Below are 19,202 nucleotides of genomic sequence, written 5' to 3'. Positions count from 1 at the left end.
TTGTTCAACAGCTATCTAACCTAATATTCTTTCTCAAGCAATATAAGGCAATTAGACACGATTAATCAAGGGCCCATTCAATTAATCACCATACAAAACATAGTTGAACAATCATATCATAAATCTGGCTCGATTATAACAACTTGAGTCAAGACTTCAACTAACAATTGATTCCATCAACCTTAGATAAATATTTAGCTACTCATAACAAAATAAGAGAGAACTACTAAATTATTCATAATATAAAATTGCAGAATTAAAAGGAGATAGAAAAACTCTAATGGTTGGTTGATCTTCTCACACTTGTTCTTCCTCCAAAAGTAGTATAAAATTAGCTTCCCCTCTTCAGTTGGGCGAGTTTCTAAAGCTTACAAGGGTTTTACAAAACACTATTTGTGTTCGAGTACTTCTTAAGTGGGCGTTTTTGTTTTTACATTATCGCCTCCAAAACACTCCATGTTGCTTCCTCTCATATAATATTCCCTGCTAAACAAAAGAACACTATTTAAAGCATTTTATTGGCAATTTATCTATAAAACAACAATAAAGTATGGTCATATTAAGGTGTAAATATCAACTATATAGCCTACTATTAACTCTAATACCACTTGTCGGGATAAAAAAATAATAAGACGTCATGCGGAAGCTAATAAAGCAAATCTTGGTGACAATAAATCAGACGACACAAAAAAGTATATTAAAAGAGACATACTATATTAATATGATTTGGTCAATTAACCTACATCAACCTACTAATGCAGAAGAAGAAAAAAACAACCTATGAGAGAATAAATAATGCCCAAAACAAGACTCTCTTAATAACTGCATTGAAAATGCTATTTGTTATTGTGTATGAACAAGGGATCCTCAATTTATAAAGTTTCACAATCTTTTTCTGTAAGAAATGAATTGTTAAAGATTTATATTATTTTCTTATAAGAATTTATAGAGTTTCACAATCAATTATGGTAAAAAAATTCCTTTAAGAAAATGTAAAATTCAATATGGGAAGAATATCAGGATAAAATCCTAACACATACCTCAAAAGAGAGTAACATGCATAGAACAGGTGCATTGGCCAAAGACCCAAAATTATGGCAAAGTTTCCTATGGTGACTATAAGGAGGATAAATGGGCACAAAATGGCACCTGCACAAAGTGAGTTGCACAAACATATAATCAGGATTCAGGATTTAAAGCCTGTGGGTTCAATTTTAAGGTTTTTAACATTGAATCCATTATATTTTTAAAATTATAGGTTCATATCTACTATTTTTGCTTTTAATGAATTTTAACATACAAATCTTTACTCCGCATCAAAAGTTATAAGTTCAGTTGAACCCATAAGTAGTACACTACATTCGCCTATGAGGATAGTAGTTTGAATAAACCAAGCACTAATTCAAAAATAATCTATGGGTGACTTGTCAATGTATGCCATAATAGTACTCCATCTATTACGATTAATATGATAATATTTTCTTTTTAGTCTCTTTAAGAAACAATGACATAATTTTATATTTAGAAACTCTTTTAATTTTAAACTTCTCGTTTTATGCTTTAATGACATGTCTTTCTTTCTTGAGATCTATTCTCATTCAAACACTAGCATATAAAATGAAAAGAGAAAGTATTAGCATTTGTGCTTTATGTCTCATTTATATACAAGTTAGCTTGGAAGGACAGTCTAAGTAAATATGGTACTTATTGTGTTTGATGGAAATAGATTAGCAAACTTTTTACCAAGTAAAGTAATAAAGGAATGTTCAGCAAACTAAAGATTGAAGAACAAAAAGGCCTTTTCAATATAAGAGTAGGCTAATTGGCAGAAATTTTGTTATCCAAGAACAACTATGTTGAAATGTGTTGCCGCATCATCTAAAAGTTTAAGCCGTCACTAAAAATATACGTTTATTTACTTAATTATATCTTCAACACACTTCTCACACTGACATAAATTCATAATTTTAATAAGATGAGTGCACTATTATGATGAGATAGATCAAGGATATAAATTTTAGGGGTTCAACTTTTAAGGGGTATTTGGAGCGCAGGATAAGGTGGGATATGATGTGTGTTTAAATTTATACTATATTTGGTTGACGGTATAAATTTATTCATTTGGTGCGCAGGATAAGGTGGGATATTATGTGTGTTTAAATTTATACTATATTTTGTTAATGGTATAAATTTATCCTGGAATAAATTTACCGTCAACCAAACATAGTATAAATTTAATCTCAAACTTAATCCTAAATATCCCACTATATCCCATCAAACTTTGGGCTCCATCTCTTTAGTAGCTTAAATTAGTCCGTGTACCAAGCGGCCTTATAGAAAAGATGGTCACACAATTCAAGAATTCAATAAATCATCATTGTTCTATCTTGATTTTCTAAAAAATATATATATATATATATATATATATATATATATATATATATATATATATATATATATATATATATATATATATATATCTGTGTGTGTGTGTGTGTGTGAAGTAACGTATAATAGATTGTTTGACTAGTTTTTTATGGGGTTAGAGCGCATATATATATATATATTTCACACATTTATAGTTTTTCTCAATTTTTATGCAATTTTACCTGTTTATAAATATTTATTGTCATTATATTATTTTATAAAATATTAAAAATTAAATACCTATGGGGCTTACGCCCCGATGAAACCTAGTTCTAGAAAAAGAGAGGAAAATACAATAAGATAGGCGTAAGATTTGAACCACTAATCTCACGTAAAGAGGTGCACCAAATAACCCGTTGGTTCATATGATAATTTGACTTGGGGTGCACAAACATCTATTTAAATATTTGTAAAAAAAAAAATACTAGAGGGATGACAGATAATTTATTCTCTCTAGAGAAATGTGTTTATATATTTTCTAGAGAGAGAGTTTGCCCCCTTTTTGAGAAGTCCTCTCTTCCTATTTATAAGGAATATCCCTAGAAAATCCTAAAAAGTACAATTAAAGGGAATATCCAGTAGAATATTCCCTTTGAAGATTTCAAAGCAAAACTAGCTGGTACATCTATCTCCACTGCTCGACCTCGGCCTTATTAATCATTGCTCGAACTCAGCCTTATTGATCACTACTCGGCCTCGGCCTTATTGATCACTGCTCGACCGCGACCTTATTGATCACTGCTCGACCTCAGTCAATTGTCGCTGCATGTCGAATTTCTCTGATTTTATTTTGACCCATACAGTTAGTCCCTCTGCTTATCGAGGTCGTCTTTTGGTAGAGCTCGGTGAGCAGACTTCATTAATCGTAGTTCGAGAAATTCGGATAGGGAGGTCGATTAGTGAGGATCTCGGCTGAGGGTGCCAATCTTTAGGTCAAAGTGGTATCCCAGTGGGCTAAACTTGAGCAGAGTTCGATCAGGGCCAATGACTCGAGTGATGAGTTAATCGAGAAGACAGTAGAGTTGGAGAAGGCCGATGAGGCCAGGATGGCGGCTTTGGCAAGTATGGCAGCATCAGAGGAGGTCATTAACGTCCTCAGATCTGGACAGGCAATTTGGCCCTTGTAAGATGCCTTTTCTGATACTTCTTTTGATTTGGAATGCTACTTTTTCTGCTTATTCCTCATTTTGTTTTTCTTTTTCTTGAATGTTTTCCTCGATTGATGGTTTCAAAGGAATCGTTGGTAGGCATTAATTCAAACGTGATCGAGTGTCTTTGATTAGTCCGAGCGAAGTCAAACGTTGCAATATTTAACTCGAACGAGGTCTAGCTGTGAACCAAGTTCAAGCTAGGTCGAATGCGTGTTGAATTCGAGCGAGGAGGCCGAATGTTAATTCGAGCAAGGAGGCCGAATGTTAATTCGGACGAGGAGGCTGAATGTTAATTTGGGCGAGAAGGCCGAATGTTAATTTGAGAGGTCGAAAGTTAATTCGAGCATGTGATGACCCAAAGGGTCATCTTTTGTTTTAGAATCTGATTCCGTGCTCCGAGGCGTTGAAAACCTTATTTTATCTCTCCTCGATTTGCGTGCGCAATACAAGCACATATCCGAAAGCCCTTATGTGAAAAACTTAAGAAAAGATGATTTTAGTTGACTTCGGTCAATATTTTAAGTAAATAGACCTGTGTTCCGACGGTCTTGGAGGGTCCGTAGTAAAATATGGGACCTAGGCGTATGTCCAGAATCGAATTCCGAGGTCCCTGGGTGTTATTTTGGCGATTTAATCGCATGAGCAAATTCATATGATGTTTTAAGACTTGTGTGCATGTTTGGTTTGGAGCTCCGAGGGCTCGGGTAAGTTTTGGATAGGCTACAAAGTGATTTGAAACTTAAGAAAATTTCTAGTATGTTGCAGGTCTGGTTCGCAAATGCGAGCATCGCATTTGCGAAGAAGCTTCGCATTTGCGATCAGTAGGGTTGGGAGGGGACCTTCGCATTTGCGAAGGTCAGCGTCGCATTTGTGAATAAGTGTTCGCATTTACGATGCCAGCAGGCCAGGTCAACCATCGCATTGGCGAAATAAAGTCCGCATTTGCGAGTTCGCATTTGCGAACCTGTGATCGCAAATGTGATACCTGGAACTGTTCAAAACGAGTTTTGGATGGGATTTTTGATTCATTTCTCAAATTTTCAAACCCTAAACTTCAAGAGATGATTTTTCAATGACCATTTCTTCCCCAAATCATAGGTAAATGCTTCCTAACTTATTTCTTTCAATCCATTTCATCTTTTTACAAGATTTCATCACAAAATCTTGGGTTTTTCATGGTGGAATTGGGTGTTTTTGAGTAGAATTTAGGAATTTTGAAATTTGGAGATTTAGACCTCAAAATGAGGTCAGATTCCAAAACCAATTGTATATCCGGGCTCAAGGGTGAATGGATAATCGGGTTTTGGTCTGAACTTCGAGTTTTGACCAAGCGGGCCCGGGGTCAGTTTTTGACTTTTTGGGGAAAATGTTGGGAAACTTGTAATTATGAAATCGATTTCATTAGCGATAATTGATATTACTAAGTTAATTATGACTAGACACGAGTGGATTGGAGGTGGAATCGAGAGGTAAAGCGGTAATTGTGGCTTGATTTTGGCCATGGAATTGAGGTAAGTGTTGTGGCTAACCTTAGTTTGATGGATTAGGTATTGTTGCCTTATTTTCTGCATGTTTAGTTGTTGAGTACGATGTATAGGTAAGGTGACGAGTATTTATACGTTGTTATCGGGTCATAGAATGCAAGTGAGTCTTATACGTGTGACCGTTGTGTTTCTTTATACGTACTGTTCATGCTTAAACTGGTTGTTACTCATATTAAAAAAGTCTTATTATGTTTTCCTGGTATTGGATATTGGTTGAGTATTGACTCAAGTTGAGATTTATATTGTGAAGTTAAATATTGAAATGAGGTAGTTGTTTGTTGATGATTCCCTGGTTGGGTTGTTATTGTTTCCGTTGTTTAGGTGAGGGAGAGTGTAAAGCACGAAGGGTGATGCCGTTTAATATTTTATGAGTGAGTGATAAAGCACGAAGGGTGATGTCGTGCCATATTCTTTGAGTGTTAATGCACGAAGGGTGATATCGTGTCATGTTATGAGAGAGTTAATGCACGAAGGGTGATGCCGTGTCGTTCTGTTGTTTCTTATGGTAAGGATGAGAGTAAAAACACGAAGGGTGACGTCGTGCACGTGATTGCTGTGTTATTACTTTCGTTGGTTCAAAGCATGATATTTATTACGTTCCTATATTGTACTATTTTCAGAATATTCATAGTTCCCCTCAGCATGTTTTTCCTCCTTCCAGTTATTATCTGTTAAGTTTCTGTTATTGTTATTTTCTCGTATATAATTTAACTGCACAGGTTTGTGTTATTTTTTATGTCCTAGCCTCGTCACTACTTCGCCGAGGTTAGGCTCGGCACTTACCTGTACATGGGGTCGTTTGTACTGATACTGCACTCTGCACTTTCTGTGCAGATCCCGATACTGGACCACACTGATTAGAGTTTGGGTTGCTGCCTTCAGTTCACAGGAGACCCAAGGTAGATCTGTCGGCGTTCGCAGACCCTGGAGTCCTATCCCCTTTATTTTAGATTTCATGTCTCTTTCATTTCGAGAACATATGTATTTTTTTTAAACTAGCATTTGTAGAAAATTCTTAGAAATTCATGGATTTTGACACCAAATCTTTTGGGGTAGTCGTGTATTAGTATTTTAAACTGTTATAAAATTTTCGCACTTCATATTTGTTTAGTTTAAATTAATGTTAAGTACTATTTTGTTTAATGATTAATGTGTTAGAACTGTATCTGTTGGCTTGCATAGCATTGTAAGAGTTAGGCATCATCACGATCTCGACGGTGGGAAATTCGGGTCGTGACAAGTTGGTGTTAGAGAACTAGGTTTCCTAGGTCTTACAATTTACGAACAAGCTAGGTAGAGTCTAAGGGATCGGTACAGAGAAGCCTGTGCATATCCCCTAGAGGCTACAGAGTTTAAAAATAACTTCACATCTATTCTTCTCTGTCATACGATTTGATTTCTCAATGCTAATTAAACTTCTACTATGTTCTTTCACAGATAGCGAGAGCACGTACTACTTCATCAGTTGATCAGTAGCCCGAGCCCCCAATGGCAGCTCCCACGAAGGGCAGAGGATTAGGCCGAGGTCGTGCTAGAGGTTGAGGTAGGGGCAGGGCTCAACCTAGAGCTCGAGCAGCAGCACCAGCAGCGGAGCCTCAGGTGGAGTCCGATGATGATGTTCCGACTCATACTGTTCCGGCAGGGCCAACTCAAGTTCCCGAGGGGTTCATCGCTACCCCAGTACTTCAGGATGCTTTGGTCCGCCTAGTGGGCCTTATGGAGAGTGTAGCTCAGACTGGCACTTTTCCTGTAGCACCAGCCGTCTGTCGGACTAGTGGAGGAGCCTAGACTCCCGCTACCCACACTCCGGAGCAGATGGCTCCTCAATTCTAGACTCCAGCAGCTCAGCCAGTAAGAGTAGCTCAGCCAGGTGTTGCAGCTCAGGCCGCTGGTGGATCATCTATGTCTTTTGAGGCTTTGTTGAGGTTGGATAAATTCACCAAACTTTTCCTGGTTCATTACAGCAGGGCAGCTTCTAAGAACCCCCAGGATTATCTTTACCGCTACCATGAGGTGTTGCGGAACATGGGATAGTAGAGACCAATGGGGTCGACTTTGCTGTATTCCAGATGATAGGGTTCGCCAAGAGATGGTATAATAATTTTGTGTTGACAGGACCACCTTGGTTGCCTGCCTTGACTTGGGACCAGTTCTCTCAGCTATTTCTCGAGAAGTTCCTTCCTGCCACTCAGAGAGAAGACTACTGCAGGCTATTCAAGCATCTTCAGCAGGGTTCTATAACTGTCACTCAGTACGAGACTAGGTTTGTTGATTTGACTCGTCATGCTCTTCTTATACTCACCACCAAGAGAGAGAGATAGTGAGGATGTTTATTGAGGGACTCACTCAGCCTATCAGATTGCAGATGGCTAAGGATACAGGGAGCGAGATTTCTTTATAGGATGCGGCCAATGTGTCCAGGCGAGTTGAGGCAGTTCTCGCTTAGGGGAGTGGTCAAGGGTCTGCCAAGAGGCCTCGTCATTCTGGTAGGTTCAGTGGTGCCTCATCTGGAGGCAGGATTCCTTTGGTAGGGGCCATCCTCCCAGGCCGTTTCATTCAGCATTTCAGGCTTCTCATGGTGCTCTAGGTGGTCGTGGCCCTCATATGCAGTATTCTGATCAGCTACCCTACAGTGCACCACTAGCTCCTATTAGTGCACCTCTGCTCTAGAGTTTTCAGTGTAAGTATCCAGGCCGTCAGGGTCAGTTTCAGGGTCAGCAATCTCAATAGCCGATATCTTGTTATACTTGTGGCAATCCGAGGCACATTGCTACATTTTGCCCTCGAGCATCGAGCAGTTCTTAGCATCAGGGTTCTCATGCCATGGTTCCAGTACCAGGTGTTCCACCGCCCGCTTAACTAGTTAGAGGTAGGGTTCAGGCAGCTAGAGGTGGAGGTCGAGTTATTATAGGTGGAGGTCAGGGCCGCTAGAGGTGGAGTCCAGCCAGTAGGAGGTCATCCCAGAGATGTAGTTCAGAGTGATGGGGCCCAACCCCGATATTATGCTTTCCCATCCAAGCCTGAGGTTAAGGCATCTGATGTCGTTATCACAGGTACGGTTTTAGTTTGCAGTAGAGATGCTTCAGTTCTATTTTATCTAGGGTCTACATACTCTTATGTGTCATCTTATTTTGCTACATATTTTGTTGTGCCTCGTGATTCTTTAAGTGCTCCTGTATATGTGTCCCTGCCAGTGGGTAATTCTATTGTTGTAGATCGTGTCTATCGCTCGGTGTGGTTATTATTGGGGGTCTTGAGACCCGTGTAGATCTCCTAGTTTTTGATATGGTCCATTTTGTTGTCATTTTGGGGATGGATTGGCTGTCACCGTATCCTGCTATACTAGATTGTCATGCCAAGACGGTGACCTTAGCCTTGCCGGGGTTGCCTCGATTAGGGTGAAGAGGGACTCCTGGTCATTCTACTAGTAGGGTTATTTCTTATATGAAGGCTCGGCGTATGGTCGATAAGGGGTGTTTGGATTATTTGGCTTATGTTTGCGATTGCAGTGCAAAGGTTCCTTCCATGGATTCCGTACCAGTTGTTCATGAGTTTCTAGAGGTCTTTCCTGCAGACCTACCGGGGATGCCACCCGACAGGGATATTGACTTTTGTATTGATTTGTCTTCGGGCACTCAGCCCAATTCTATTTCGCCATACCGTATGGCCTTGCCAGAGTTGAAAGAATTGAAGGAGCGATTGTAAGATTTGCTTGATAAGGGCTTCATTAGGCCCAATGTCTTGGCTTGGGGTGCTCCAGTGTTGTTTGTAAAGAAAAACAATGGATCAATAAGGATGTACATATATTATCGGCAGTTGAACAAAGTCGCCATCAAGAACAAGTATCCATTACCGAGGATTGATGATTTATTTGATCAGCTTCAGGGTGCAAAGGTGTTTTCAAAGATTGATTTGAGGTCTGGCTACCATTAGTTGAGGATTAGGGCATCCGATGTCCTTAAGATAGCTTTTCGGACTCGATACGGGCATTATGAGTTTCTAGTAATGTCATTTGGGTTGACAAATGCCCCAGCAACATCTATGGATTTGATGAACCGGGTGTTCAAGCCCTATCTGGATTCCTTTGTGATTGTTTTCATTCATGATATCTTGATCTACTCCCGCGGCTGAGAGGAGCATGAGCAGCATCTTCGAATCGTTCTTCAGACTCTGAGAGACAACCAGTTATATGCTAAGTTTTCAAAGTGTGAGTTTTTGTTGAGTTCAGTTGCTTTCTTGGGTCACGTTGTATCAGTAGAGGGTATTCAGGTGGATCCTAAGAAGTTTGAGGCAGTCAAGGACTAGCCTAGACCTATATCAGCTATAGAGATTTGGAGTTTCTTAGGCTTGGTGGGTTACTACCGTCGGTCTGTGGAGGGGTTTTCATCCATAGCACCCCCAATGACCAGGTTGACCCAGAATGGTGCCCCATTCAGATAGTCGGACAAGTGTGAGGTGAACTTTCATAAGCTCAAGATAGCTTTGACTTCGGCGTCGGTGTTGGTGTTGCCCACAGGTTTAGGGCCATATACAATATATTGTGATGCATCGCGTATAGGACTTGGTGTGGTGTTGATGCAGAATGGCAAGGTTATTGCATATGCTTCGCTGTAGTTGAAGATTGACAAAAAGAACTATCTGGTTCATGATTTGGAGCTAGCATCCATTGTTCACGCGCTGAAAATTTGGAGGCATTATTTATATGGCCTGTCATGTAAGGTGTTCACGGATCACAAGAGTTTGCAATACTTGTTCAAGCAGAAGGAGCTAAATTTGAGGCAGAGGAGGTGGTTGGAGCTATTGAAAGACTATGATATCACTATCTTGTATCATCCCGGGAAGGCCAATGTGGTGGACGATGCTTTGAGTAGGAAGTCAGCTAGTATGGGCAGCCTTGCGTATATTCCAGTTGGTGGGAGACCACTTGTATTAGATGTTCAAGCTTTGGCCAATTGGTTCGTGAGGTTTGATGTTTCTGAGCCTAATCGTGTTCTATCTTGTAAAATCACTCGATCTTCCTTGTTTGAGCGTATTAGGGAGCGGCAGTATGCTGATCCTCATTTGCTTGTCCTTAGGGACACAGTGCGGCACAGAGGTGCTAAGCAGGTTATTGTTGGAGATGACGGAGTTTTGAGGATGCAGGGTCGAGTTTGAGTGCCTAATGTGGATGAACTTCGTGAGTTGATTCTAGAGAAGTCCCATAGTTCCCGATATTTTATTCATCTGGGCGCCGCCAAGATATATTAGGACTTGCGGCAGCATTATTGGTGAAGGAGGATGAAGAAGGATATTATTGCGCATGTAGCTTGGTGTTTGAATTGTCAGCAAGTAAAGTACGAGCATCAGAGACCTGATGGTTTGCTTCAGAAGATTGAGATCCCTGAGTGGAAGTGGGAGCGTATCACTATGGATTTTGTTGATGGACTCCCACAGACTTAGAGGAAGTTCGATGCAGTATGGGTTATTATTGATAGGGTGACTAAGTCAGCGTATTTTATTTCTGTGGCAGTTTCCTGTTTCTCAGAACGATTGGCTGAGATCTATATCCGGGAGATCGTTCGTCTTCATGGTGTGCCTGTGTCTATCATTTCTGACCGAGGTATGCAGTTTACCTCACATTTCTGGAGGGCAATACAATGTGAGTTGGGTACGTGGGTCGAGTTGAGCACATCATTTCATCCTCAGACGGACGGACAGTCCGAGCATACTATTCAGATTTTGGAGGATATGCTCTGCGCCTGTGTTATTGATTTTGAGGTTCCTAGGATCAGTTCTTGCCATTAGCGGAGTTTGCCTACAATAATAGTTATCAGTTGAGCATCCAGATGGCTCCCTATGAGGCATTGTATAGTAGATGGTGTCGATCACCGGTGGGATGGTTTGAGCCGGGAGAGACTTGGTTATTGGGTATAGATTTATTACAGGATGCCTTAGATAAGGTTAAGATCATTCAGGATAGACACCGTACAGCTTAGTCCAGGCAGAAGGGTTATGCCGACCGTAAGGTTTGTGATGTGACATTCATGGTCGGAGAGCGAATGTTGCTTCGGGTGTCGCCCATGAAAAGCATGATGAGATTTGAGAAAAGGGGCAATTTAAGCCCTAGGTTCATCGGGCCTTTTGAGATCCTTGATCAAGTGGAAGAGGTGGCTTATAGACTTTGTGTTGCCACTAGGCTTATCAGCGGTACATCCAGTATTTCATATGTCCATGCTTCGGAAGTATCACGGCGATCCATCCCACGTATTATTTTTCAGCACTATCCAGTTGGACAAGGATTTGACCTACGAAGAGGAGCCAGTAGCCATTTTAGACAGGCAGGTTCATTAGTTGAGATCGAAGAGTTATCCTACGATTTGTGTACAGTAGAGAGGTTAGCCTGTTGAGGATGTTACCTAGGAGTCCGAGTCCGATATGCGGAGCAGATATCCCCATCTTTTCAACGACTCAGGTACTTTTCTATATCCGTTCGAGGACGAACGGTTGTTTTAGTGGTGGAGAATGTGATGACCCAAAGGGGTCATCTTTTGTTTTAGAATCCGATTCCATGCTTTGAGGCCTTGAAAACCTCATTTTATCTCTCCTCAATTTGTGTGTGTAGTGCGAGCGCATATCCAGAAAGCCCTTATGTGAAAAACTTAAGAAAAGATGATTTTTGGCTTAAAATGATGATTTTAGTTGACTTCGGTTAACATTTTGGGTAAATGGATCCAGACCTGGACTCGTATTCCGACGGTCTTGGAGGGTCCATAGTAAAATATGGAACCTGGGCGTATGCCCAGAATTAAATTCCGAGGTCCCTAGCCCAAGAAATGAATTTTTGAAGAAAATTGATAAGACTAAAAATGCAATAATTTAAATGATTCGATCTTGTTGGTACCCATTTCCGTATTTTGGTTCTGGAGCCCGGTACAGGTCCGTTATAATATTTAAACCTTATCTGTGAAATTTGGTGAAAAATGGAAATAATTTGACGTGATTCGGACCTTTGGTTGAGAAAATAGGATGTTTGAAACTATCTTGAAAATTTCATGTGTCTTGGTGTTGAATTCATAGTTCTAGGTGTTATTTGTGCGATTTGATCGCATGAGCAAGTTCGTATAATGTATTAAGACTTGTGTGCCTGTTTGGTTTGGAGCCCTGAGGGCTCGGGTGAGTTTTGGATAGGTTACGAAGTGATTTACGAAGAAGCTTCGCATTTGCGATCAGTAGGGCTAGGAGGGGACCTTCGCATTTGCGAAGCGCAGTGTCGCATTTGTAATGAGAAAACTTGTTCCCATTTGCGATGCCAGCACGGAAGGCTAACCTATGCATTTGCGAAATAAAGTCCGCATTTGCGAACCTGTGATCGCAAATGTGATACCTGCAACTGTTCAAAATGAGTTTTGGACGGAATTTTTGATTCATTTCTCAAATTTTCAAACTCTAAACTTCAAGAGGCGATTTTCCAAAGACTATTTCTTTCCTAAATCATAGGTAAATGATTCCTAACTTATTTCTTTCAATCCATTTCATCTATTTACAAGAGTTCATCACAAAATCTAGGGCTTTTCATGGTGGAATTGGGTGTTTTTGGGTAGAATTTAGGAATTTCGAAATTTGGGGATTTAGACCTCAAAACTGTGGTCGAATTCCAAAACCAACTGTATATTTGGGCTCGAGGGTGAACGGGTAATCAGGTTTTGGTACGAACTTCGAGTTTTGACCAAGCGGGCCGGGGTCGATTTTTGACTTTTTGGGGAAAATGTTGGAAAACTTGTAATTATGCATTGGAATCGATTTCTTTAGTTATAATTGATAATATTAAGTTAATTATGACTAGATACGAGTGGATTGGAGGTGGAATCGATAGGTGAAGCGGTAATTGAGGCTTGTTTTTTGTTATGGAATCGAGGTAAGTGTTGTGGCTAACCTTAGCTTGAGGGATTAGGTATTGTTGCCTTATTTGCTACATGTTTAGTTGTTGAGTACGATGTATAGGTGATGTGACGAGTATCTATACATTGTTGTCGGGTCATAGCATGCAAGTGAGTCTTATACTTGTGATCGTTGTGTTTCTTTATACGTATTGTTCATGGTTTAACTGGTTATTACTCATGTTAAGTATTCACTCAAGTTGACATTTATATTTAGAAGTTAAATGTTGAAACGACGTTGTTGTTTTTTGATGATTCCCTGGTTGGGTTGTTATTGTTTCTGCTGTTTGGGTGAGGGAGAGTGTAAAGCACGAAAGGTGATGCCGTGCAATATTTTGTGAGTGAGTGATAAAGCACGAAGGGTGATGCTGCCATATTCTATGAGTGTTAATGCACGAAGGGTGATGTCGTGCCATATTCTGATATTGATAATGCACGAAGGGTGATGTCGTGCCATGTTATGCGAGAGTTAATGCACGAAGGGTGATGTCGCGTTGTTCTGTTGTTTCTTATGGTAAGGATGAGAGCAAAAACATGAACGGTGATGTCGTGCACGTGATTGCTATGTTATTACTTTCGTCGGTTAAAAGCATGATATTTACTGTGTTCTTGTACTGCACTATTTTCAGAATATTCATAGTTCCCCTCAGCATGCTTTCCCCCTTCCCGTCATTAACTATTAAATTTCTGTTATTGTTATTTTCTCGTATATGATTTAACTACACAAGTTTGTGTTATTTGTCGTGTCCTAGACTCATCACTACTTCGCCGAGGTTAGGCTCGGAACTTACCAGTACATGGGGTCGGTTGTACTGATATTGCACTCAGCACTTTCTGTGCAGATCCCGGTACTGGACCGCACTTATTAGAGTTTGGGTTGCTGCTTCAGTCCACAGGAGACCCAAGGTAGATCTGTCGGTGTTCGCAACCCTGGAGTCCCCTCCCCTTTATCTTAGATTTACTGTCTGTCTCATTTCGAGAACAGATGTATTTTTTTAAACTAGTGTTTGTAGAAAATTCTTAGAAGTTCGTGGATTGTGACACCAGATCTTTTGGGGTAGTCATGTATTAGTGTTTTAAACTGTTATAAAATTTCCGCACTTCATATTTTTTTAGTTTAAATTAATGTTAAGTACTATTTTGGTTAATGATTAATGTATAAGGTGGAAATCGACGGCTCGATTTCACGGGCATCGAGGCATCTCAAGGGCTTCCTGTGATCGACTTCGAGAATTCTCAATGGTCAACTTTGAGATAGTATAATTAATGATCGATCCCAAGAGATTGTGAATTACTGGTCTAAGCAGATTAGAGTGGAGTTCCCAAGGTACGTGCATATGACAGGTAAAGTCTTGTGGACTAGCTCAAAAGGCGAATCAAGGCATTTAATGGTTGTACCAGCCCCATATCTTTGTAATTAATGCATTTGTACTATGTTCGGATTTCCCTCTTATATAAAGGGATCCTTGTCATTTTGTAAACATCTGTTGCTCCATACTAAATATACTAGAACATTCTCGAAGTTCGTCTTACTAAAGAAGTTCGGGGAAACATTCTCGAAGGGGGCCATGATGTGGTATCACAACCTAGCTCCTAACTCCATAGACTCATTTGCCATGCTGGCAGATTCCTTCATAAAGGCACATGCCGGTGCCATCAAAGTAGCAACAAGGAAGTCTGACGTCTTCAAAATCAAGCAGAGGTCGAACGAGATGCTGCAAGAGTTCGTATCTCGCTTTCAAATGGAACTACCACCAGTCTCAGACGACCGGGCAGTATAGGCCTTCACTCAAGGCCTGAATTAACGAAGCTCGGTGGCTTCAAGGTAGCTGAAACAGAACTTCGTCGAGTATCCCGCTGTGACCTGGTCGGACGTTCACAACCGATATCAATCAAAAATTAGGGCCGATGATGAGCAACTAGGAGCCCCCTCGGGCTCGGTATACCTAAGCAGGCTTCTGGCGAAGGAGCAAAAGCCAAACAAGGAAAGGTACCAGCCATACACCGACAACAGGAGAAATGCCTCGAGGCGTAACATACCCCGCAATGACCGAAGGATGGACCAAGGCCAAAACCCTCGGGGATTCGTCAATAGAGTTGGATTCGACAAGAACATAGGGCCAACGGAGGCACCTCACCTGTCGGAGTACAACTTTAACGTAGATGTATCAGACATCATGTTCTCCATCAGCAAAATTAGAGATGCCAGGTGGCCCAGGCCTATGCAATCAAATCCTTCGCAAAGAAATCATAACTTAGTATGTGAGTTTCATAATACGCACAGCCACAAGACCGAGGATTGCCACCAGCTCTGAGAGGAAGTAGCCAGACTACTCAATAAAGGTCACCTCCGAGAATTCCTCAACGATCGGGCCAAAAACCAATTCCGGGAAAGAGAGGCAGCCAAGAAGAACGAAATGAATGAGCCACAACATGTCATCCACATGATCTTGGGAGGCCTCGATGCCCCACAAGAGCCCATGATGAGAAGAACAAAAATATCCATCACCATAGAAAAGCGAACTCGGGATTACATACCCGAGGATGCCCTCACATTCAGTGACGAGGACATTGAGACCTTGTCTAAGCCCTACAATGACGCACTGGTAATCTCTTTTCTTGTAAATACATTTCAGATTAAACGTGTGTTTGTGGATCCAGGCAACTCGGCCAACATTATCAGGTTGAGGGTGGTAGAGTAGCTTGGACTGCATGACCAAATCGTACCCGCCTCTCGAGTCCTCAATGGATTCAACATGGCGAGCGAAACAACAAAAGGGGAAATCACCCTTCCAGCCAACGTGGCCGCCGCAACCCAAAATGCCAAATTCCATGTCATCGAGGAAGACATGAGGTACAACGCCTTGCTCGGAAGGCCGTGGATACATTGCATGAGAGCATTACCATCCACCCTCCATCAAATGATGAAATTCCCCACAAAGGATGGGATTAAGATCGTCTAGAGGAACAACATGCGGTGAAAGAAATGTTCACGGTACACGATGTATCCCCGACACCGGTACCTCCACCTTCGAAGGAGTCGAAGGATAAGCAAATAGTAAAATAGCAATAACAAACTACACTCTCAACTATCCCCGACTAAGCGAAACGGGGGACCGTACCGCGTCCTCATCACAGGCGACTAAAACGTATCAGGGCCCAAACTATCGCCGGCACATTCTACACTAAGGTATGACCGTATCCTTTCTATTTTAATTATATTCTATGCTGATCTGAGTGCAGGTATCCAATTGAAACAACCAAAGCACTCTCCAACTCGAAGGCCTTAGGTTTCAAAAGGCATGTGTTGCACTCTTTTCCTTCGACCGGGTTTTTATCCCAAAAAGGGTTTTACCGGCAAGGTTTTTAACGAGGCAACATCTATATGCTACCTAAGGAAGATCCAACAAGTATTCAAGGCTTCTTTTGCAACCAAACTCAAATATTGGGGGCCACCCCCCCGAAAGGTCACCTACTCGGAGAAGCCAAGATACGCCAAACGGGGGCTCAATAGGAAAGTAATGTACCAAGCCAAACGGGTCAAACGAACTGTGTCCGCATAGAAAAACCAAGATCGCAATGGCAAAAACATGTATACCTGTACCAAGTAATCAAAGAATACTTCCCAAAATCATTTTGCATTTCAAGGAAGCTCGATATTTTTACAAAAAAATGGCCCCAAAGCCGAGAGGCGCCCCGAACACTCGGGGACTGGCGTCAATAACTTAAAACAATGCGACCTCCAGGTCGGAGCTCCTAACTCATAAGCCCTCAATGAGGCAACATCAAGATCACAAAGTGGCTCCAGAGCCAAAAATGTCCCGAACACTCAGGGACTGGCGTCAAAAACTCAAGACCACATGACCTCTTGGTTGGCAATTCCAAAATCGTAAGCCCTCAATAAGGCAATACCGAGTCTACAAGTAATGTCTCCCGAGAAAAGAAACCCTCGATGACTTGGGGACTATCGTCAATCGCTATCTCCATCGACTTATCAAAACCTGAGGTCGTAAGTCCACATGAGGGCAGCCTCGGTCTCGTAAGACGTATATAAGGCAACAATATCTATAAGACCTCAAGCAAGGCATGAATAATACTTGTACCAAGTATCCAAAACTGTAAGACCTCAAAGGCATGTAAAACTTGTAAGACCTTACTAAAGGCATAAACCCGATCTCAAAATTTCGGCTATATATCGAACTTGTAAGACCCCTAAAAAGACATACCCTCAATATAGATGTCAAAACTACTTCACTCGGTACTTAAAGGCTCCGGCCAAACACAAATGACTCCTATCACAAGGCTGTACCAGCCAAACTAATGCAACTCGGGGACGCCCGACCGTCGCTATAAAATCACAGTCCTTCAATTACTTCGAATATACTTAAGAAAAAACCGGTTAAACATGCTACCCTCGACATAGGCGAAAGAGCTTCGATCACGTCAGCTCCTAAACACTGGCTTCAAGATACTCAGCCTCTGAGCCAAACCTCCCAAGGTGCTCGATCATCGCCATATAACGACTCATAATCGAGGTTTTTTATTAAACCATCGAAGAGTCGGGCAAACAATATTTCAAAAAATCCTTAATGAGGGAAAATTAAAGCCTATTTTAGAGGTTGCATCGACCTAAGGCGTAAGATCCACTATTTCCAGCCTGCATACATAAAAGGTCACATCTATCCAAGGCATAAGAGCCATTGTCGCTAGCCCACACAAAAGGCCATACCGACCCAACGCGTAAGATCTTAAGGGCCAGCTCTAAATTCGAAAACTTAAGGATCGAATGAGCTCGAGTCAAAACCCGATTCGAAGACTGAACCCAAAACAGTTAACTAAATATGCCTAAGAGCAAAAATGTAAGAGCCATTGTCAGTAGCCCATATAAAAAGTCGCATCGACCAAGCGCGTAAGAGCCTATGGGCCAACCTGATGAGCCCCAAGGTCATATCACGAATCTAAGGATTCCTCTCAACTCAAAGACCAGTTCAGCTGGCTAAAATCAAGACAAAAAGAAATACAGGAGAAACAAAACCGCGAGGTTTCCTCCTTATACATACATGCAAAAAAATACAAGCTCCATTTACAACATGCTTAGAAAATAATGTATACAGAAATAAAGAAGGAAATATACGTCCCATTAGAGACTATGGCCCGATGGCCCCATCCTCGCCATCCTCGGCATCACATAGAAGGAATTTAGCATCATGTTCTTCCGCCTTGGCTTGCTTGATCTCTTCCGAAAGGTCGAAGCCCCTGGCATGAATTTCCTCGAGGGCTTGCTTCCAAGATTTACACTTCACATACTCTTTACTATTGCTCTCACGATCAAGAGCTTCCCACAGCTCAGCTCTAGGATAGGCAGCACCCTTCAAATAGGCCGCCACTTTCTGGTTAGCCCTAGTGCTACTCATTACATCCTCAGCCCGGGCATTCACTAACTTGGCCTTCGCCTTCAAAAGCTCAGACTTGAGACTTGTGATCATATTTGCTTGGACAGAATCATTCGCATAAGCATTCTAGACTTGCACCTCGATGGCAGAAGCCTTAGCCAAACCATCCTCCTTGGCCACAACTTGGGCATCTACCTGAGCCTTCAACTTGTTAAACTCACGTTTGGCCCGGCCAACTTCGCCCCAAAGTCGTTCCAGCTCCTCTGTTTTGCTCTCCAACTGAAATATCGAAACATTAATCTCCGAAAATGAAAGGGGGAGCATACATCGACACGAAATGCAGGTTACCTGTCTTTCGAGGTGGCTTTCGCAGTTCCGACTTCGACTCGCCTCACACCGCAGGTATACCAGCTCGCTTTCCTTCCTCACATAAAGGAGCCTAAGGGATTTCTCCCTATCCAAAGCTTTCCGTAGCCTGGCCTTATGGTGAAGCAGCTCAGACTTAAGCTTGTCAAAGGCCTGTAAAGGAAAATTCAATAAGAAAGAAAGGGCGCGAAACCAAGATAAGCATATACTGACTACCAAAGCTTACCATAAGTCAAGCCATTGAGCCTCACCAAAAGCCGAGCCTATGTCTGATGACCTAGTATCCACAAAGCACCTTTGGTAGAAAAAGAAGAGAGCTCTGCATGACCCTCATTCCTCGAAGTACCTTCGACGGGAACGGGAAATAATCTTTCGGAAATAGAGGCCTCCAAAGCCGGAAGATCA

The 19,202-nt window shown here is 41.6% G+C and overlaps 1 pseudogene; it reads right to left on the bottom strand.

Moving 5' to 3' along the window:
* Positions 1 to 18,524, bottom strand: part of LOC107764960 (putative membrane protein At3g27390) — a 56,352-nt pseudogene extending 37,828 nt beyond the window's left edge.
* Positions 18,525 to 19,202: the final 678 nt, after the last annotated feature.

Source organism: Nicotiana tabacum, chromosome 1, assembly GCF_000715075.1.
Source record: "Nicotiana tabacum cultivar K326 chromosome 1, ASM71507v2, whole genome shotgun sequence".
Taxonomy (NCBI): Eukaryota; Viridiplantae; Streptophyta; class Magnoliopsida; order Solanales; family Solanaceae; genus Nicotiana; species Nicotiana tabacum.
The sequence above is the reverse complement of the archived record's forward strand: the minus strand, read 5'-3'. Positions and strand labels throughout refer to the sequence as shown.